Source organism: Lycorma delicatula, chromosome 3 (assembly GCF_047948215.1).
Source record: "Lycorma delicatula isolate Av1 chromosome 3, ASM4794821v1, whole genome shotgun sequence".
Taxonomy (NCBI): domain Eukaryota; kingdom Metazoa; phylum Arthropoda; class Insecta; order Hemiptera; family Fulgoridae; genus Lycorma; species Lycorma delicatula.
Window position 1 is genome coordinate 33,996,776 of NC_134457.1, and position 23,463 is coordinate 34,020,238.

Here is a 23,463-nt window from a genome sequence, read left to right on the forward strand (position 1 = left end):
AGGTTTGGTTTCAATAACTCAGTCTTGTGTCCGGAATGTAGGATTATTGATGATGTGCATCATGTATTATATGTCTGCCCCGGTACGAAGCTGGATGTACCAAAGTAGCTAGAGGGGTTTGCGAGGATCAATTTTAGTTTTGAACTACAAGTTAATTGAAAAACCGGAAATGAGTGGAATATAGTTGCTGACGTCCTTAGATTCTTAGCTGTGCGGAGGATGGCTAAGGGGATCTGATGGTGTTATATTTGTATAAATAGAATAACAGCCCGGGTGGCTAGGGGCACCCCTGATTGCTTATTTCGCTAAGACAGTCGTTTTGGCATCGTGCCCCGGTTAGCTGAGATATTCTCTGTTAGGTTGACAATGGGTGTGTGAAGAACTCTAGAATGGAATTACGGTGTGGGAGCGTATAGGCATTGATCTCGCTCCCAAAATTTGGCCAGAGCAGAGAGAAATAGGGTATATTTTCATTAGAGGCTTATTAAATTGGTGAATCTTGATTTTTAATTAAATCAAGAGAAATTTGATAAAATTGAATTGTAGAAGAAAATTCTTTTTGTTGCAGTCAACACTTCATTTTGTCGGTAAGAGTATAGGATTTTTTATGTTTAAAGTATCACTCAAGTAATGATCTGAGTGAATAGTCTGATTGAAATTTGATATAGGAAGAGTTTTTACGTGAAACCTTCGGTGTTAGAAGAAGGCGCGGGAATCACGCTTTCGCGAATAAGTTTCGCGTAGGTTGAGTAAATATACTGATGGAAATTTCTGCTGAGGAATTTGGATCGGTGGCATCGTGACAAAAGATAAATTGATGACTATGTTTTGTTATCAAGTTTAGAGGGTGTAGGAATAAAAAAAAAAAAAAATGAAAGATTGATAATTTGCAGAACGTGCGTATAATAAAATAATACACGACTTCCGTAAAACTCATCAATGACTACTTACTTTAAGAAGCTTGTTAAAAGTTTTGAAGCTAAAGTCATCCGGAATTAAAATTGAATTTCAATCATGAAACAGTGTGCAAAATTTTAAGGACTTCGGTATTCACATGGAATAATACAGAAGACTACACTTGAATATTTATCGAAAAGCATCATATATACTTTAAATGAATTGCATATTCGAACTGAATTTTAGAGCGTAGGAGAGTGAGTATAAAAGAAGGTTGATTTATCAAATTGTATGATTACTCGTACATTCATGCAACGTATGCGGAGAATAGATGGTAACTGATAAACCTTTTAACTGATATAAGAATAAATTTTGAAAAGATCACACAAACAAAATACAAGACGATTGGATACCGAATTTTGTAAAAAGTGTTGTAATTAGAAAGAAATAAAATGATTATTATGAGGCGGGTATGAGTACCGACATGCAATCTGAAATATAGCTCCCCCTCCATATAGCCCCCCAAAAAAATTCTTTTGGGGCTAAGTCATATGTCATATTGACTTGTACTAAGCCATATATTATATAGGGAAGATATGCCTATATTTCGGGAAGAGGAAATTTTGAGGCATTTTTTTTATAGTGGTAGATAAGCATGCATTAATGTACCTAGCTTAATATAAAGCGGGGTTATGTTTACAAAATTTTGAAAAACCTGTCTCAAAAAACTATCTACCTCCTGTAGATATTGACCACAAAATTTTACAAATCGGTCCATGTACACAAGTTTCTGCACAAAATTTCATCAAAATAAAAGGTTCATCAAAATTTCATCAAATCAAAAGTTATTAAGCTTCAAACACAGCTCCTCTCTAACCATGGAGAATTTGAAACCTACCTGCATCGATTTGGCAGGAGAGCGTCTCCTCTATGCAGGTACTGCGAACTTGAAGATACCGTTGAGCACACCATCTACCAATGCCAGCGGTGGGATGTGATCAGACAAGATGTCGGGTTAAGCTAGGTGTTCTACACCTAGCAACAAGTATCCTGAAGACTAAAGCGAGAGAAGCTAGAGAATGGGATAGAGCCTGATTTAGATTCCAGATCAGTAAGAGGACTGAAGTTCATCCAGCAAGTAATCAGATTTCCATACAAAAGACCTGAGAATCAGGCGAAGAAAGTGACAGCCCCCTGACAGATTCAGGTGAAGGGGCGAAGGACAGCCCCCTGTGGAGCCGTCGTGCGTCTGCACTTGTGCCGATGGGCGACGGTGATGAAGCACGGGGACTCTGGACCCCTGGAACCTAAAGGCACCTCCTGGGCCCGCGCAATGCTTAAACTGCAGGACCGACCCCGGAGGAGGAGAAACGGTGAGATATGAGTTTTAGTCGGTAGAGTGCAGGTACACATAGGGTTTTTTATTTATTTTTATAACAGTGTTGCGGAGAAATACTATTTACGTACCCCCCCCCCCCCATCCGCAAAGTGTGGGAGTGTCGGATTCGTACAGGTTAGGAATCTATGCATTTTAGAGAAATGTTTTTCAAACAAAAAATGTACAGGACATTCTCCTCTACAATTAATGTCTTTGAAGTTATGCCGTATAATTTGAAATTGAAATACTATGTGGCGCTGTAGTTGTAAAAAACGTTGTAAACGAGTAGACCGGTTTCGAACACGTGCACAATTCACAACACTTTCACAAGCTACAGCTCCAAAACAGTAAGTCGTACAAGAAAATTGTTTCAATAAAAGTTGTCTGTTTTTTTGAGATTAACAACGTTTCCAAATGCAATACAGACGAAAAACAATTTTTTCCGGTGAAAAAACCGAATAAAACACGTTTTTTACAACTTTAGCGCCACTTAGTATTTCAATTTAAAATTATACGGTATAACTTCAAAGACATTAATTGTAGAGGAGAATGTCCTCTAAATTGTTTTTTTGAAAAACGTTTCTCTTAAATGCATAGAAACAGAAAAAAACACATTTCAAAAACTTTTTGAGTTTTTCAAAAATCTCTGGGAGGGGGTTAAAAATTTGGAGTTAAGCTTCCCTCATCACCCCTAACATATGGAAAAAACATCAATCGGTAGGTAAGGATTTCAAATAAAAATACAAATTAACTGTAATAGTATCTCCCCACCCGAGGCCGGATCAACAGTCAAGCATAGCACAACCTCGGGGGTGACTTTTGAGCTCAGAGGGTCAAGAGTCCCCGTGCCTCATCGGCAGCATCCATCCGCGCAGGTGCAGACGAGTAATGATTTCGCAGAGGGTTGTCCTTCACCCCTTTGCTCTCTGTTTACATCATCGGCTCTTAATAACATCTAGCCGAACCCGTGGGAGTCCGACACTCCCCCATTTATGGGGAGTGCGTAAGTGGCATTTCTCAGACTCATCTATACCAAAAAAAAAGCTTCAAACCCGCCAATACACATATATACGAGCATTATCCACTCACTTTTTTTTTGTTTTTGGGGTCATGAAACGACGAGAAATGCATAGAAACCCTATAATCCATTTTTTGACCGATTACTAAACTTTTCTTCTTGCATATTTCTAGAGCTATGATGCCGGTAAAGTAATAAAATTAATAAATTCTGAGTTTTTTTTAAAAGTAAGTAGTAAAAAAAATTAAAATTTTGTAAAAATGATAGTTTAATAAATTGGCACTATTGCCAAATCGCTTTTTAATAAAAAAAAAATTAAAAAAGGTTTTTAATTAAAAGTGGTAGGAATTTACGATTTTGAGTCATCAATAATTAGTTACAACCTTTAGTTAAAAAACTTTTATAAATTACCAATTTAAAAGAATTTTGTTTCTCAAAACTTATGTCAATGCGGTTTTATTATATTTTAAAAAAGTTTACTTCTTCAAATATCTGTAATAATATTGATCACTTGAGATAATTATAATTATCTCAAATAATGCATGTTTTCCAAATTTAACTTTTCAGTATTTCCATACTTCAGTTATTATAAGTTTTATATAGTCAAACTACCCTTCCAACAAAAAAACAAATAAAACCTAAATGTAAAAAAAGTTTTTTATATTCTCTTAATATTTAAAAAATGTGAATATATTTTTGTACCTAAAACACCTCATTTATAGTGTAAGATTTAGTTAAAAAACGCTTAAAAATATGAAGATAATTATAATAGGAATAATGCAAATGGTTTATATCTATAATGTCTATACACGTACAATAATAATTTACCGATGATATTAATATAGAATAATCTAAAATAATCATGTTTAATTTATAAATAACTACAGTATCTAGATCAGATTGAAATCAAAGAGATATGACAGCAATTAATTTCATTCATCATATAACAATCTATTAATTTGTCATAATTAAATTTACGTTGAACGCAGTTTGTATCTTTTGCACTGCATAATTTTAAGGTAGAATTTCAATTTTCATATGAATAAAACAATTATTTTCATTTAAAAGTTTTATAAGAGAATTTTCGGGTATGTAAACATGAATAAGAAAAATAATTTCAAAACGGAAGTGTTCATAACTGCGAAATTTTTCTGCTATATTTTACAGTTTACAATCAAGAGAATCTTTTCCAAAGGATTCTTGTTTTATTGAACGCTCTGTGAAACAACCTATAACTAAAAAATAAAATATTATTCAAATAGCACAGCGCAATCTTCAACTCAGCACCAAACATACTTTGTTCTAGTACATCTCATACAAAAATATAAAAAACGAATAATGAGAAATATTATCCTTTTTGTTTTTAAATTCATTTTCTGTTTTAAGTTAAAGCAGATAGATAAATTTTCCTTTATTTATATACAAAGAAAATCAAACGGTTATGATTATACTTTTATCTACTGATGAATCTATTTTTACAAAAATGGAACAAAAATTGTAAGATGTAGTCATAGATGATTTACTGAAAACGAACACGATATACAACTCAAATTTTCAAAACTAGTTTTTTAAAAAGTGTACCTGTAAATAACTTAGGCATTTATTTTTTTTGAGAACACTTTACCGGAAATGTTGCAGATATTTTTTAATTGACGGAAATGTTAGAGGTCATACCGTTAACAAAATTTATTTGCAGATAAATTTTCAGCGTATATGTGCCTTTCCAATTTTTTTCTTGAAGCTAGATAAAAAATAAAGTCACTATTTGAATAGAAGTATTTGGTTATCCAACAAAGTGACTTTTTAAGTTCCCCGAGTTGACTCTTTTTAATACTTAATTTATAATCGCATCAACGATTATAGTCATTAGCGACTTAACTGTAACTACGTGGTCATAAATAATAAACAATAAACACCAAACACATGAAACAATAAACAGAAACTAGAACATGAATAATAAATAGGTAATAAATATTAAAACATCAGCACTAGTCTATTCACACTACACATACGGAGTTCCGTAATGGTCTCGTAAGCAAAACCGCTAATATCTACTTGAATACTATTTGTGGGGATATATTTATAATATGTCCTTTATTTACGTATATTACGAATTAAAAATTTATTTAAAAGATAAGTCAACAGTTGGCTTCATTTACGCAGCAATCGTCACAATGTTATTAGACTTCGATATTATACTTTTTATGTATATAATAAAAAACAAAAATTCGAACAGCTTGTTTAAGGCTAAATTAAATAACTCACATATTTTAAATTTCGATTATTAAGTTAATAATTACTAAATTCTTAACTTTCTGCTGCAAAATTATCTTATTCTTTTCAATAACAGTTAGTTTGTAAATTTTTTTTAAACTCAAATATGTACAATTAGTTCCCTCGAGAAAATAAATAAATCTGTTGAATATCTATTATCGACTTAAAAGTAAAGAAAGCCCAACTGAAGTTAACCGGTTTATATTACGTTAATTCTAGGTGACACCCTGTTAAGAGCTGCCGATTAACGATAAATAATTGATTTTTTTGTAGCGTGTAAAAGAAAGTCATGCCTGACGAATCCCGAACCTAGAACCTCCAGGTGAAAGACAGTGGTGCTACCACTCAGCCACAAAGTTTTTAACTTTTAAGGAAATTCAAATAATATGTAGGCAATTTATCATTTTTACTACGTTATTAATACATTTCCTGAAAATGAAACTTTCCATCGATATTACAAGTTTAATGTTATTAACACTAATAAATGTAATCAAAAAAAATTTAGTCAAAAAAAAACAACACTGAATTTTGAGAGTTATTAAACATTTTTCAAAACAAAATTACACCTAGAACCACAAAATTTTGATCTTTGTATACAGAAATTCTACTAAAATATATTTATAGTAAACATCTGAAAAACGTTTTAGACGCCATAACTGGAAAAAATTACTTTTAATTTAAAAGTTTAAAATATTACAATTTTTTTAATAACTGGAAGAAATTACAAAATTACTTGATAAATGTTTAGGTTTGTTTTTTTGTTTTTTTTTATTTAGCCTGACAATAACTTACCTGAAGCATGTTACCCAGAAACATTTTGTATACAAAAATATATTAACACTAGATAATTTATTATTTTTAAAACTATTATATTAAGTGTGAAAGAAATTTACTTTAACCGCGAGTTTATATAAGTTTTTTCATCATTAAAATAGAATAGTCCTTTGATAGGTTCCAGAATAAATTAGAAATAAATATAAATACAGAAGTGATATGAGTTCAAGTTAACACAGAAATAACGGGTTTGTTAGATATTACATAAAAACCATAAGCTAGATCAATGAAGTTGTCTTGCATTAATGATCTATATTGAAAAAAATAAAACCAAAATTTATTTTACAACACTCCAATATTTTTCTGCAAATACCTTGCTTAAATAAATTTTCTACGTTTAGTTTTTATTTCAATATAGATTAAATACGGCGCAACAAATTTGGTGCCTTTATATATAAATAAATAAATATATTTATGTGATCTATCAACTGAAAATCTAGATATGTAATACACCAAAAATTTAAAACAAGTTATTCGATTATTTATAAGTGTATTTTTTAATCAGAGGCTATAACATAAATTAAGCAACAACGTGTTTTACTAGTCAAACACTATTACCTATTCTTTGCTATCAAAAATGAAAACCAAATAATGGACCTAATTAAAAAATAAAATAAGATAATAAACATTAAATAATTATTAACAAGAAAATCAAAAAATAAATAATTAAAATAACCATAAAAATTGTTTAAATAAAAAATTCTAAAAATAAAAGGAAGTTATCATATTCCCTAACCAAATAAACCAAAATTGTTACATTATTCGTGGAAGATTTCTGGAATTTTGTTGTATAGACTTCATATTAAGTTCATAACACCGAAACAATATTAAAACTAACACAAATACGATAAATTTCCTTTGTTTGCCATAAACAAATAAATAATGCTAAAAGAAAAAAATACCTGTAAATGAAATGCTGTAATATAACAACCAATTTTAAAAACAGCACCAATATTAAACGCTACAACACAAACAAAAAATGTCAAACGTATTAGAGACGATACCACACGCACGAAGCAGCGAGAGCGACTGATGGATCTATCGACACAGACAGACAAATATAATGATGCGCGAGCACGTGCACATCAACAAGCAACGTCAGACAACATACTAGTACAGTATGCTACTACTTCATAGGATATAAATTAGCAACGAACGAACAGCTTTAGGTGAATATAATATCGACAAACAACATTAAAGTCTACTGTTATTTAATAATACATACGCCGACAACGTAAACTGCTCTACTATAACATTTACGATCAACATAAAAGCATCGACAACAAATATTATTACTTCATTCGGAAGTAATAATGTTTGTTTTAAATTTTTTTCCGTTCATTTTAACTGAAAATAATAAGACTTCTGTATGCTTGTAAAATATTAAAAAGACATATTATAAAACTAAATAAAAGTTATGTAAAACGTTATGAATTGAATTTGAAAGAAACAATATGTTATAACATATTCTAAGCAACCAATTTTATTGTATTGAGTTTTCATATAATATTCACTAGGTTAATATTATGTTTTCCACTAACTTTTATTGAGAAAAAAACGATACAAGCCGATATTCTAGGAAAAGAAAAAGATCAGTGTTACTTGAATTTAACATTTTTTTAAATATAACTTAAAATTTTATACAATACTATTTCAATTATATTTTTAAGTTATTATTTTTTTAAAAATCAACCATCATATCAAATAATAACTTAAACGATTTTAAAATAAAGTAATCTTTATTTTAAATTCTAACAGGCCTCAGACTTATTTGTGAATTAATTATAAAATAAATAATGTTTTTTTGCAAGAAACCATATTTTGAATAGTAATTTTTAACCAAATTTAAAAGAGATGATTCTCACACTAGTAAGAATTTTGGTTATACATATATTTTTTTTTAAATTGTACTTATTTGTGAAGCAACAGACTGATATCCAGTAAATAGCCTTACTGATGAATGAAAATGAATTTTTGTAGCATTATATGAAAAGTGTCATTCTGACCGGGACTCGAACCCGGAACTTCCCGATAAAAAACAGAGACCTTACCATTCCAACACTAAGAACAAAACTATTATAAACGGCAATTCTTCTGGTATGTCTGCTCCAAGTAATCTTAAAATGAAGGTATTTTAAATAGAAAATACATTATTTATGAAGCGGTTTAATTTTTTTTTTTTCATTACACTCAGTATTGAATTGTTATAGCGCAAAAATAAATAAAACATGATTTAATACAAGTATGTAAACTGTTTTAATGCAAAATTTTAAGAAATGTTAATTACAAAAAGTTTGATTACATGCCATATAGATACATTACAGATGACGAAAACATTGCTCGGCTCCAGTTTGTGTGGAAATGATGGATAGAATTGCAGACGATGATACATTTTTAGACAATGTCATTTTTGGTGATGTGTCAACGTTTCACATCAGTGATAAAAGGATAAAGATTTGGTAAAAATTAATTAAGGACGGATATATCTAGAATAAAGGGAATATTATGTCTAGAACACAGATACGTTTGTAAAAATTAAAGAAATGTCATTTATTAAATTCTAATTATTCTTCTATAAAGTTTCCTGGTTACTAATTCCTGGCCTAACGAACATTGATGTAAGAGGCAAATATACATCCCCTAGACAAACATTTTGTTGCCTACATACCTGTTAACAACACACCTGTACAATTTACCAGGATTCATACGTTACAATATTATAATACTTAATCAACGTTAAACTAATTTAATTTTTATTCTTATTTCTATTTTTATTTACAGAAATTTAAGATAGAAGTTACGGAAATATTACAAGAAGTAACTAAAAAAATTAATTGGGAAACTTTTTTCAAAGAAGCAACTTTACCGTTAAAAGTATGTTTAAAAAGTTTTCTAATTTGTGGCTCTCTTAAACTATTAACTTGAAATATTTTTTTAATATTAATGAAACTTTAGCAGGAATAGAACAAACAACTTTTAATTTTTTATCAAAATCATGCAACAAGATAATAACACCATAAGAACAGGAGTTTTAACGTTTAAATTTATCGACTTAATTTCTTTTTTCTAAATGAAGCGTGATAATGGTGGGGAATTCAGTTTTCATCACAGGATTAAGAAAAAAACTAAAATTTAAAAAAAATAATTTTTCAATTACCTCAAAATGTTTAAAATATAATTAAAAGGTTTTTTCACCGTATTTTATGAGGTTTTAGGATATCATAACGAAACACAGATTTAATTAATACACACACTTTTTCTTCTCTTGCGATCTAACCTTCTAGACGGACTACGCAAATATTAATTGGAGGATTTTTGGGTTTTCATTTTCTCTTTCGCCAGTAGACTTTCTTCAGTTCTAAGAAGTTTTTATTCTCATCCGACCACTTAGCTCCTCCTTCGTGAATTCTTCTTTTGCTTGCAAAGAATGTGCAGGTGTTTTCTTTATTCTGGTTTGTTGCATAATTCATTCGTGATTCAGTTTTGGTGAAAGTGTTGTTGATTTTGGAGTTCATTATTTAGGTATAGATTTCTTTGACTATTTTTGTCTTCCATTCTTTTTTTTTGTCCGTGGAATTTGAGTTTGATGATAGTAGAGTAAATATCCTCCATGTGTTTATATATTTCTTTTTGTGTGAGCATTTTACTAGAGCCTTCTGTTTTCAATGGCCCATATAGTATTCTTAAGTATCTTCTTTTATATTTTCTGAAGGATTATGATTTAGTATTTAGTGAGAGTGTTTCTAATCCGTGGAGTATTGCTAATTTATAACTCTATATAAAATACAAATTTATAAAAAATATAAATTTGTATAACTTTGTATTAGTTTATTGAATCGATGCACATTGAATTTGTTTTAATTAAATTCGTCGGTAAAAATATGAAAAATTAAATAAAATTATAATTTATATTTTATCAAGTTGAAAAATTTAACTTTCTATTCAAATGATAGGAAATCACAAAAATTGTGCCTAAAACTTTTTAATTACATTAAAAATATATTTTTAAAGTAATTAAAAATTGTTTTTTTACGAAATTGATATACGTAAAAATACGTATAATATAGAGTAATTGAAATTACATTTTTAATCTTTCTATGTCAATGCAAAAATAAAAAAAGAAATTGTATTAAAATACGAAAAGTGATAAATACGTAATTATAAATCTAATTTGTTCACTATAAGCTTCTAAAACGTTCAAACTGGAGGCAGGAATAACATAGAAAATCCGTTTGTGAGCACACAAAATTGCTAGATACTCCATCTATTACCCTACAATGTAAAGGTTCGCATATTAGGCTTGCAACCATTTTGCAAGGATTTAACACCAGTGTTGCATTTCACGTAAATTAATTACAAGATAGTTGTAATTTTATCCGCCTTTTAAATTGTTTAGGAAGTGAAATGAGCTCCTCCTAATTTTTCCCAATTTATTAAATATTTATGATTATTTTTTCATAAAAATAAATATTTCTCCTTCGTGAATTATTATTATTATAATTAATTTTATAAATTAATTATTTCATTGATTTATGGGAATATAGACTATTAAATATTTTAAAGAATCTGAGAAATTTATTTAATGTATTATTTCGTTGCGGATGACTGATATATAAGCAGCACTTTCAAAAACTCTCCCTAACAGTAGTCTTTCTTGCAGTAGTTATTTTTTTTTTTTGTGACATAAGGTAAATAAACAAAATTACCAAAATTCTTTTAACATTTCATAAAATTCTATAATTTAAATTCTTTATTAATAAAAAATCTGATGTGGACACCACATGATTTCTTTTACATTACATATACACCTATTAAATTACATATACACATTTTTTCAAAATAAAAAGTACATAAAATACAATTTCATTAATAACTTCTGATATTTCATTTCTTTTTTAATATTATTGAATTATTATTTATTGGAAAACGTTTTTACAATCAGAAGTTAATAAATCAATAAATATATATATATATATATATATATATATATTTATATAAAAAATTTAAAAAAAAAGATGAAATCGGATTTAATCCGATGTGTCTTCCCCTTGTAAGATAAAACAATTCTGATGTGGACATCACGTGAATTCCTTGTAGGCCTATGAAATTACATATACACAGTTTTACATCCTTGTTCGAAATAAAGGAAGTACTATGTTCGCAAAAAATTTCGTTTTTCTGATTTCAACGGAAATATCCATTTTGACCATCGCTGAATCCATTTCGACTAGTTTCGGCGTGACATCTGTACGAATGTACGTAAGTAAGTATCTCGCATAACTGAAAAACCATTAACCGCAGTATGTAGAAATTTTGGATTTAGGACTGTGGTAACATCTAGTTTTGCACCTCCCCTTTTGATTGCAAGCGATTGGACCAAAAGTGTTCAAAAACGCCCACAATAAAAAAAATTAGGATTTTACATCATTTCTTAACTGTAGTAATAATCTCTCATTGAGAGCTTTCCAACGATCTACCATAAGTGGTACTTATTTTCATTGGTTCCAGAGTTATAACCAAACAAAATTTTAATTAATCAAATATTTGGATTTCACAAGGGAAGGCACATCAGTTCGAATCCGTCTACATCTCCTTTTTTTAGTTAACTTTGGTTTTTAATTTGAATATATTGATTTATTAATAATTAATTAACTTCTGATTGTAAAAAAAGTTTTACAATAAACAATAATTCAAAAACAATAAAAGAAGAATAAAAAGATTAAAAAAAGAAGAAGGAAAAATATAAGAAGTAATCAATGAAACAATTTTTTTTGTATTTTCCTTTAAAAAAAATCTGATATGGGCACCATATGATCTCCTTGTACGCCTATTAAATTACATAAACACATTTTTTTTTAAATTAAAAGTACATAAAATTCTATTTCACTAGTAACGTCTTATTTTTTTCATTTTGTCTTTTTATTGTATTATTAATTTATTATTTTTTGTAATTTTTTTTTCACAATTAGAGGTTAATTATTAATAAATCAATATATTTAGATTAAAAAAAAAAGTTAAAAAAGAAAAGGAAATGAAGTCGGGTTCGAATCGATGTGCTTGTAAGATCCAAATATTTCATTAATTAAAATGTTATTTGTCTATAACTCTGGAACCAATGAAAATAAGTACCGCTTTTGACACATTGTTGAAAAGCTTTCAATGAGGGCTTATTACTACAGTTAAGGAAAAGTTTAAAATTTAAATTTTTGGGGGATTTTGGGCTTTTTTGGACACTTTTGGTTTAGTTGAATGCAATCAAATGGGTAGGAAGCACAATTAGATGTTACAACAGTCCTAAATGGAATATTTCAACATTCTACGGCTAACCGTCTTTGAGTTACACGAGATTCGTACGTACAGACGTCACGCCGAAACTAGTAAAAATGGATTCAATGGATGATCAAAATGGATATTTCCGTTGAAATCTGAAAATCGAAATGTTTGCGATCACAATACTTCCTTTAGATCGTACAAGGAAGTAAAAAACGAAATATAGAATTTAAATATAGGTTGATGATGTCCAGACATCATAAGTAAATGTTTTTTAAGTAAATACGGTATATAGCTAATTTTACCTTTTTTTATATAATGTTTAATGGACTTTCTGAAACAAGAATTGTTATTTTGTAATCCTGTTTTATATTTTACTATTTACATTTTTTCAACTAATAAGGAGCTAGGATTACATAAGCTCTTAAACATTTAACTCATGCTGTTCAATTATTTTATGTTATATTGTGTACTATTTATTATTAATAGTTTTAACGGACATCTTTAGTTCTATAAATAATTTATGTTAAAATATTTTATTTTTACAAAAAAAATTTAATGGATGTTAATCAAATAATTAATCAAAGATGTTAATCAAAGTTAATCAATATAATTCATTAAAAAAAACGAATTCACTTCCATTTGCATTAGGGATAAAATTATCCAGCAATAATAAATGCATAAACAGCTATATTTATTCCTAAATATAAATACGTGTATATATTAATTTTTTGAATAATATAGGTGAATAATAAATGCACCTTTTATAAAAAAATTAACCTAGTTACCTTAATTCAAAGTAATTATTTAATTCTTTTTTTCACACCCTTAATTAACAAGAAAAAGGTTTAATACAATGAGAGCGCTTTTGTTGACTAATTTATCAAATCGCGTGTTCTTTATTAATGTGCCTATTCTTTCTTTTAAGAGAAAAAAGAAAATAAATGTTGAAGAATTGTTTTCGTTTCCGATTAGAGTTTACGTTTTAATTATGGTAATATGTCGTATAGTTGGCCTGAAAATAAATCTTTAATTCATACGCCAGTAAACAGATATAGATTAGAATCATTATACAAATTATCTTTTCTTAAATAAAATTATACTGATTATTTGGTATTTTTATAAACTTATAAGATAATTTTATAAAATAGTAAATATCATTCACTCTATAAGGGTATGTTACTGTGAAAGATCGAAATTAGAAAATGTTATTATTCTCTAGTGAATGTCGACACGTACCAAATATATCGGTTAAAGACCGAAATGTATGCTTATATTATAGTACATTCAGACCTTCGCCGGTATATGTCGATAAACACAGATGTTCTTTAGTGGGGGTCGAGACGATAACTAGAAATTAAAAAAAAAATCACCCAATATCAATCTCTACGCTACATAGATTACGAGAAACCCTCTTAAATAAAACGACGTTTAAACTTAAGCCAAATATAACCTGCGTTCGCTTCGCTCGCTAGCCTTATCTAATCAACGTTAAATATACAAATTACATATATTATTCTCCAACATTGTAGACGATTAATCAAATTCATTGCATTCAGTATGCACTGATGTGAAAGTTTAATAAAAATATTTTTGTAAAAAAATTGAATAAAGCGTTAATCATCTGATTATTTATTTCTATCATTATGGTTCATTCATGCAGGTAACATATTTCGTATATCCTGATTGGCCCTTTCAATTTATAAATGCTGAAAATTTGATAAAAGGTTTTTATATATGGAGTGAATTTGATTAATCGACACCAATTTTGAAGAATAACATATATAATTTGTACATATAACGTTAATTAAACGAGATTAGCAAGCGAAGCTAGCGTAGGTTACATTTGGCTTAAACTTGAACTTCCTTTTTTTATGATGGTTTGTCGTAAACTATTTACTTTAGAGATTGGTATTGGGTAATTTTATATGAATTTTTAGTTATCGTTTCGAGACCCAGCAAAGCTTATTTGTGTCTGTCCACATATAACGACGAAGTTCCGAATAAGCAAATACTTCAGTCTTTCACTGACGTATTTGGTATGTGTCGACATTCATAAAAAATTATTGACATTTACCAGATATCAATCAATCACGGTACAAATATATACTACAGATCGTTCAATATAAAAAAAGTTTCAATAAGATATGTTACCATCTTTGAATATATGTTACTCATATCTGTATTTGAATTTTTAAATACAGATTCAATTAGTGAATAACTGAAATGACTTTTAAGTTAGTAAATGAAAACAAAAATAGGTTATTTTATTCCTTAATTTTTACTTCCTTGTTCGAATTAAAGGCAGTATCGTATTCGCGAAAAATTTCGGTTTCTAGATTTCAACGGAAATATCCATTGCACCTCTCCTTTTGATTGCAAAAGGAGAGGTGCACCTCCCCTTTTGATTGCAATTGAAAGAACCAAAAAAAGCCTAAAATACAAAAAAAATTGGATTTTGAATTTTTTCGTAACTGCAATTATAAGCCCTCATTGAGAGCTTTTCAACGATGTACCATAAGGGGTACTTATTTTCATTGGTTTCAGAGTTATAGCCAAATAAAATGCTAATTAATGAAATATTTGGATCATACAAGGGGAAGGGCACATCGTTCGAATCCGACTTCATTTCCTTTTTTTAATTTTTTTTTTTAAGTTATATATATTGATTTATTAATAATTATTAACCTGATTTTTAAAAAAATGTGTTTATGTAATTTAATAGGCGTACAAGGAAGTCATGTGACGTCTACATCAGATTTTTTAATTGCAGTAAACAATTTTAAAAATAGGTGTTAGTGAGGCTAAATCTCGAACATTATCAAAATTGTTTTTAAAATAAAAATCGTCGGGGATTAATTTTAAATTAAATTATAATTTAAAAGAGTAACATTTCCTTCTACAACACAGTAACAAACTTTCACTGAGAACTTAATAATTACTCATTCCAGCTGTAGCAAGATTCAAGTATCGTTGGTTAGAGCCAGTGTTAGTAATATTTATCTTTTTAAGTCAGCTTTGATAAAATCCAACTTTATTGCATCATTCCAGTATTTTTTTCATGTATCAAAAATTAGCTATGTTAACTAATAACTATGTAACGCAATTTTTAACTTGAAAACATTTCGTTAAAAGTCATCCTGAGAATAAAGTTATCTTAAAAAAATTCTTTTACTTTATAAAACGCGTGAATTCTCAGTCTGATATTTAAAAAATAATTATTTTAACTTATTTGTTTTCTTAATTTTATTCTTTTCATGTTTTCACCACTAAAACATTTAGTAACAATAAGCTTCATTGGGAACAAATAACATTTTAAAAAACAGTTGACAATAAAGTTGTAATACTTTCCTGGCATTACTAATTTACTTTTACATAATGGAAAAATGATACGTGAAAATAAACCAAAAAGGTTTAATCAAATTTCAAAAATTGATTTATCGGCCCCTCTCAAATTTTAAACTTTATCGGCCCCTCTCTCAATATTGTCCCCAAAGTATTTTTTTTGTCATTTCCACTACTTGTTTTTTTTTTTTACTGATATTGCGGAGAAATACCGGTTACGTACTCCCCATAAGGGGGGGGTTAAAAAATATGCAATAAATAAAACTATACTTTTTTTTAACTTTTGGGAAAGGAGGCACGTTGGGACAAATTTAAAAAAAGTAAAATAACCCTAAACGATCATGTACTGAGCTTAATATAAAGTAGGGTTATGTTTCAACATTTTGAGAAACTTGACCCCAGAAAACTATCTACCCTCCTAATGATATTGACCACAAAATTTTACCAACAGATTGCCTCATATACACAAGTTTCTGTACAAAACTTAATCAAAATCGGTTTATTAAGTTAAAAGCTATTAAACTTCAAACATCCCAAGAAATGCACATGTTTTTTGAGGTCAAGTTTCTCAAAATTTTGAAACATAACCCTACTTTATATTAAGCTAAATACATGCGCGTTTATAGTTATTTTTCTTCTTTTTTTAAATTTGTCCCAACGTACCCCCTTTCGCAAAAGTCAATAAAGTATCGTTTTATTTGTTGCATATTTTATAACCCCCACTTATGGGGAGTACGTAACTGGTATTTCTCTGCAACATCGATAACAACAAAAAAAAGAAGCATATTAGTAATGGAAATGACAAAAAAAAATACTTTGGGGACAATATTGAGAGGGGAGACGATGATGTTTAAAAATATCAATATTTGGAATTTTTTAAAACTTTTTTGGTTTATTTTCACGTATCATTTTTCCATTAAGTAAGAATAAATTACCAATGCCAGGAAAGTATTACACTTCTGTATGTTTCTTGGGCTGTTTGAAATTTAATAACTTTTAACTTGATAAACCGATTTTGATTAAACTTTGTACAGAAACTCGTGTATATGAGACAATCTGTTGGTAAAATTCTGGGTTCAATATCTTTAGAAGGGTAGATAAAGTATGAACATTACCCCCTCTCATCATTGGTTTTATTTTTTGGGATCTCTAGGTTATGTAACGCCTAGAAATGAGATAAATGCATATTCAATTTTTTGACTAATTCACATTCTTTCCTTCTTGTACCTTAGCTCTAGAATTAGGAAAGTAAAATTCGTCGTACAGTCAGGGCAACTTTATTTGTTATTAACTGTGTACATGATTAAGTTATTTTACTTTTTAACTTATGTTTTTTTTTTTTATTCGTCTAGACGACTAAGGATCACGTTTGCGTAAAAGTTTGGAACTTCTTTTGTTTTCCCAATATTTTTCCATTTTTTAACTTGTGATTTTTCTACCTCGCTCCACTTCTTCCATTAATCCTGTTATCTTTCTTCTCTAGAAACTTAGATTCCTTGATTAATTTTCTAAATTGGTCTATTTAAACAGGTTTCTTTGAAGATTTTTAAACTTTTATGACCCCTTTTTTTATTTTTTTAAATCAGCTAGTTTTAATAGTACATTGTTATAAAAGTAAACTATTTTCGCTCATTCTATGCCCATAAAATTATAATCTAAATTTCTGTTTCATTTTTAGTTTATAAATTCCGTCCTGGTAATAGGTTCCATATATATTTCTTAATTTTTTTTCTATTTCAAACGGTCTTTATCCAAAAAAATTTGCAAACACTTAGCGTCATAAAACGCCTCCGGAAGTGTAAATGTTTTGTAATGTCTGAGTTTAGCATTATGCGAAGCGATATTTTTATTATATACATACGTCTTAAGTTGAACTCTAACGCCATTTTCTGCGTTAGCTCTTTTAACGCTTCCTTTTCTAGAGCGTTTGGAGTTACTACTTCTTCGAGATATTTCAATTTTGATACCCTTTTAATTTTCTAATTTTTGAGAATTTTTAGGGTTTGTTATTTATCCAGTGATTTATTTATATAAGGCTTTCTAAGCTAATAAATTCCAACTTATCTACTTTTTTAAGAGTATACGTGTATTTTAATTTATATTTATCAGGATTTACAATAAGCTTTTCCGAAATTTTTAATAAGAGCTAATTTTGCCATTCATATGATGAGTCACATGTACAATAAACACTTTTGTATGAATAAATTTACGATATAATGAAAAATATTGTATAATAGTGTGAAAGATATTAAGAGGTAATTTAAATTTTATTTAATGCACATTTCTGTTTTATTTTTAATTCTTTCTGAAAGGATATCCTAAAAATTCCAAGAATGAAAAGAGAATTCAATAAGATTAATTTGTTCACGCTATTATCATTTGTTTTTTTTTTTAATTAAGATTAAGTTAGTTTAAAATAAAAGATAGTTTTGTGCCCGAATCAAACGATAAATTTAAAATTAGTTATGGAAAAGTAGAAAACAAAATGTTACTAATAATTTATCGGTTAAATATGACAAGTTTCATTCTCCGATTACACCAAGTAAACCTGTAAAACAAACTTTGTGTAAACGGAATCAATGTCGCTTTCATTCTAAAATCTGATCCATTACTTTCATAGACGCTCGCAATCCATCAACGTCTCAGTGAATATCGCTTCGACGCTGCTGTGCCGGTAGAGCAACAACACATCAGCTGTTGAACGAATAGCAGATGTAACGTAAAACGTAGAGAACCCGTTCGTTCCTGTACGCTCGCTTTAGCAATAGCAGCACTGGGAACAGCGAGCAGATTGTTGTTGTGCATGTTACGCCTCATATCAGCACAGTCGAGAGGGTATTTGACTGAAGAAGGGGAAGTAAACTCCGACCTTATCCTCATCCATCCACCGTTCCAACATCCACACTACACTATTAAAGTGATCTGTTAGAAAAACAGCTTTCCGTCAACTTGATCTTCTCAAAAACATTTCTCTCCCCCTTCTCGTCGTCTCCATATAAAAACGTTTTACCCATCAGTTAGGGTACAAAAAAATTCAAATATAAAGCATTATACTCATCAGTTAATGGCACTACCCTATCTACTTTTTTTTTACAGACATCTAAAAATATTACAAGATCCATAGTTTTATGTAATCGTTAAAACATTTATCTTCTATGTTATAGCCTCATTCATATGACAAACGATTTTCCATTAAAGTTTCCTTTTTTTTTAGTATGATAATTTTGGAATTGAAGTATTTGATCTATTACTAGCGTGATATAAAATTAAATAAGTTATTTATTTGATAGATTACCAGTAAAAAAGAAGGGATTATGTTAAACATTCGATAAATATGATTAATCTTAGGGATATTAATTACAGTTTATGTAGCTTATTTATTGTAATACCTATTAGTCGTTATTTTTTATCACTATCAATCGTAAACGATCATAAACAAAGAGTATAATAATGTGAAAGTAAATAAATTATCAGATAATAAAGTACTTAAAGAGTATAAAAATAAAAATATTAAGTAGTCAATATCGTAATATGTTTCTTTTAAAAGTGTTTCTTAGATATTAAATATGAACAATATTTAGAACACCAGTTATACCGTAAAAACAAATATATACTTAAATGACATCTAATATAATAATCGTAATACAAACAAAATTTGCTCTACTGACCTGATATTATCCTATTCATTAAATCTATTAACAACAATAAATATTATCTGACAATCCAATTGTAGTTTATAATAGTGTTCTTACAACATGAATTATCGATCTAAAGACGAATTTGACCTAATCTAACATTATAATTAACTTTCATAGAAAAACTACACAACTTACAGCGGTATTATTGACTCAACATATAAAATAGGACCTGGTTATAAAATTATCTTCCACGTAATACATTCCATTTCAACGCACCAGCGTTTGACAATAATAAATTAAGTATCTATAGTTTTAATATAATTCCTTTTTATTTATCATTCTTTTTTAATGGTTTCAGTAATTATTTAAAAACATTATTTAGTATTCAAATTGTATTCTTAAATAAAAAAATAGTTAATATATTTGATTAATTTGTGTGTTTATTAGCTGAACAAAAAATTATGAATATATCATCATCATCATTTCATCTGTTATCGATCAACTGTAGGATGAAGGCCTCTCAGCCCGTTTTCAACTTCTTTCTTTTCTTTTTAGCCTCCGGTAACTACCGTTTAGATAATTCTTCAGAGGATGAATGAGGATGATGTGTATGAGTGTAAATGAACACATGTACATTCTCAGTTCGACTGTTCCTGAGATGTTTGGTTAATTGAAACCCAACCACCAAAGAACACCGGTATCCACGATCTAGTATTCAAATCCGTGTAAAAATAAATGGCTTTACTAGGACTTGAACGCTGGAACTCTCGAATACCAAATCGGCTGATTTGGGAAGACGCGTTAACCATTAGACTAACCCGGTGGGTTAGCCCGTTTTCAACTAATACGGTCTTGTGGGATCCTCTTCCAATTCGGTCCAACGTACTTGATAATATCATCAATCCAACCAGCTTCTGGTGTTTTTCTTAGACGTTTAATATCTACGAGTATCCAAGTGCTAATGTAATCCACCTGCCATCAGTTCTTGCTACATGACTCTTGCTACTTTTTTCTTTACCGACTCCTAAGGCCAGACCCGTAATTAACAATGAACACAGCCTTGGGATGTGTCTTTGCCTCTAGTCACCTAGACAGCCATGCCAGGTTCGGCTACGTAGTTCCCAGCAGCACCCCCCGGACAGCCGGCACTCGATCCTTTTTTTCTGCCTTGCCTCTAGCTGAGGGACATCATAAGGGGTCCCCGCATTGTGACTACGGTCTTTATTTTCCCCACTCACCTCTGCAGTCCTCAATCACTCATCGGGAGTGGAACACCGAAGCATTCCACCCCTTCTCAATGAGGTTGTCCACCCTTCCCTGTTTACGGTTGCCTTATATCCGCCCCAGTGTACCACTCCTTCTCTTTGAGAACCCATGCGGCGAGCTCTACCACTTACACTCCCCCTCGAGTATAAAATCCAGCATGCTATCAGGCGCTGTGTTCTTTTCTTAGCGGCGTCCACCTCCCACAGTTGGAAAAGGTGTGTTCAGGCGTGTCTACCTCCCCACAATAAATACATCCTGAATACTCCCTTAGGTGGAACTTGTGGTACTCCCCGAACTCGCTGTGGCCCGTGAGGAGCTGGATCAAGTGATAACTCAGCTCACCGTGTTTCCTCCGGTGCTATGGCGCGATCCTCCTGATTAAGCTCCAGGTTCTCTTACTCTTCTCCGACCTATCCTATAGATCTTGCCAACTGTCCATCGTCTATTGACTGGACTCCTGTGGTGCCATACCTCTGTGCCTCTAGATCCTCTCCACCATAAGCAGTCATGCCGGAGATATTCCTACCAACACTTGGACCGCCTTCCCCGAAACCGACCTATATGCTGCTGTTACCCGCAATGCCATCCTTCGCTGTACTGCTTCTAATCTTGCGGCATTTCTTTTAACTTGTACAGCTTCACCCAATACATGACCTGCTCCCGCCATTTTAACTCTTTAACTTTCATGACTATATCATGTTCTTTCGTCTGTTCTCTGATACATTTACAAATCTCCCTATCCAGTCTGGTAACTCGCTTTCATAGTTAAAGACTGGCAGGATGTACTTCGTTTTAAGGCAAAAGGGGAGTTTGGTCTTGAAAACGCTGTTAAGTCTCCTGAATATCAGCCATCCAGGTTCAACTTCTTTGATTTATCACCTTCAGTTGACATCCGTTGACCAAGGTATATGTGAATGATGAACACTAAATAACTCTTTAAAAATCTACTTTAAATCTTAGAAAAACTAAATTTGAATTCTAATTATTATAAAAGAAACTCAAATAAAAGAGAATAGTAATAAAACTCTTAGCCTGTCTATTAAGGGATAGAAAATTTTAAAACGGAGGACGGCAAATAGAAAAGAATATATATTGTATCATGTTGTTCGATAATACGTAAAACGTGTTTTTAAAACTCATATTGATACTGCAATTAGAAAGTACTTTGTTCAAGTAAAATAAGAATATTTATATTCTTATTATATTTTATATTCAGGTGAATTCTGTAGTTACGCAAACAATTATATTTTGTTGTTTAGAAATAATTTATAATTATAGACAAGATGAAGTTGACAGATGATACACTGTAATTATAAAGGACTTATCTCCTATAAATTAAACAGATGGTGAAATTAATAGCGAACTCAAAACTTACCTAACGTTGTTATATTTTTAATTATAAATATGTATTTTATAACAATATTTTAACTATACTACACCAAAATACAGATGTAGGGGGAATTAATTTACAGTAAAATCTATGATTATTGATTAAAAATAAATATGATATAAGAACGGAATACTCTCGTTTAGTTAAATTAAAACCTTTTAATATATAAAAGCGTTTAATACAAAATGACATGCACGCATAAAGTTCTACAATCATTTATGCGCATTCAATGGTTGCCAAAATGTGTGTCACGATACTAGTGGTATATTATTATATAGTAATTTAGATTAAATATAGATAAACTACTGAACAGTTATTTGATGTCTAAATCATCTGTTACTGCCATGAATCAGACCATCATATCAAAATCAAACGAAATAGGAAACCATATCAAATTTGGCCTTTTTTTTTAAAACATCCTCATATAAATGTCTTATGATATTAAAAAAGTAATTACGATGATTAATTTTATATTTTTAAATAAATTGTTATAAACAATAAAATATCTATTTATTCATTTCTACCTTATATCCCTTCCAAATCAGTAGCTTTGAAATACGTTGAATCCCCGTTAAGAAACATATTAAAACATAAATAAATGCTTTATTAATATTTGATAACACTCTTAACATTATAAGATTTATCCACGTTCTTAACAATTAAAGTCAACATGTTTATGGACTAGGAATATTTAAAACTGAGTTTGTAACACACAAAAATTGTTACTCAAAAAATGATAATTTCTTCACTTTAATAAACAAAAAAATTTAATAATATTTTACTCGATTTTAGCGTTCGGTTTTCCCTTGAACTTTCTTATTTGTGCTAAATTAGAGATGCTCTTAGGAACGGTCAACTAAACATTAAATATGAGCGCTTATAAAGTGCATTACTGTTCACAGACTGTGTTAATTGTAGTATTACACTCGAGCAAGTGAAGATAACACACTTGAGCCATAAGGTTAATTAATTAATTTTAGACTACTACACCGCAGGCACTCCTCCAACTTGTCTCGTGCATGTTGGGAGTAGTAGTTTTAAGGACTTCTCCCACCTTATGCGTTGGCAAAAGAAGCACAAGCAGTGTCGCGTGTTGACACTTCTCCTAAACCCTTCCTAAGCCACACTCTAACTAAACAACGATATCATTTGG

The 23,463-nt window shown here is 29.8% G+C and overlaps 1 protein-coding gene across 1 annotated transcript in view; it reads right to left on the reverse strand.

Moving 5' to 3' along the window:
• LOC142320867 (limbic system-associated membrane protein-like) overlaps nucleotides 1–7,422 on the reverse strand; it is a 1,323,513-nt gene extending 1,316,091 nt beyond the window's left edge. The window contains exon 1 of the mRNA XM_075358848.1: nucleotides 7,304–7,422. The gene's annotated coding sequence lies outside the window, so the exon portion shown is untranslated. The remainder of the gene's footprint in view (nucleotides 1–7,303) is intronic.
• Nucleotides 7,423–23,463: the final 16,041 nt, after the last annotated feature.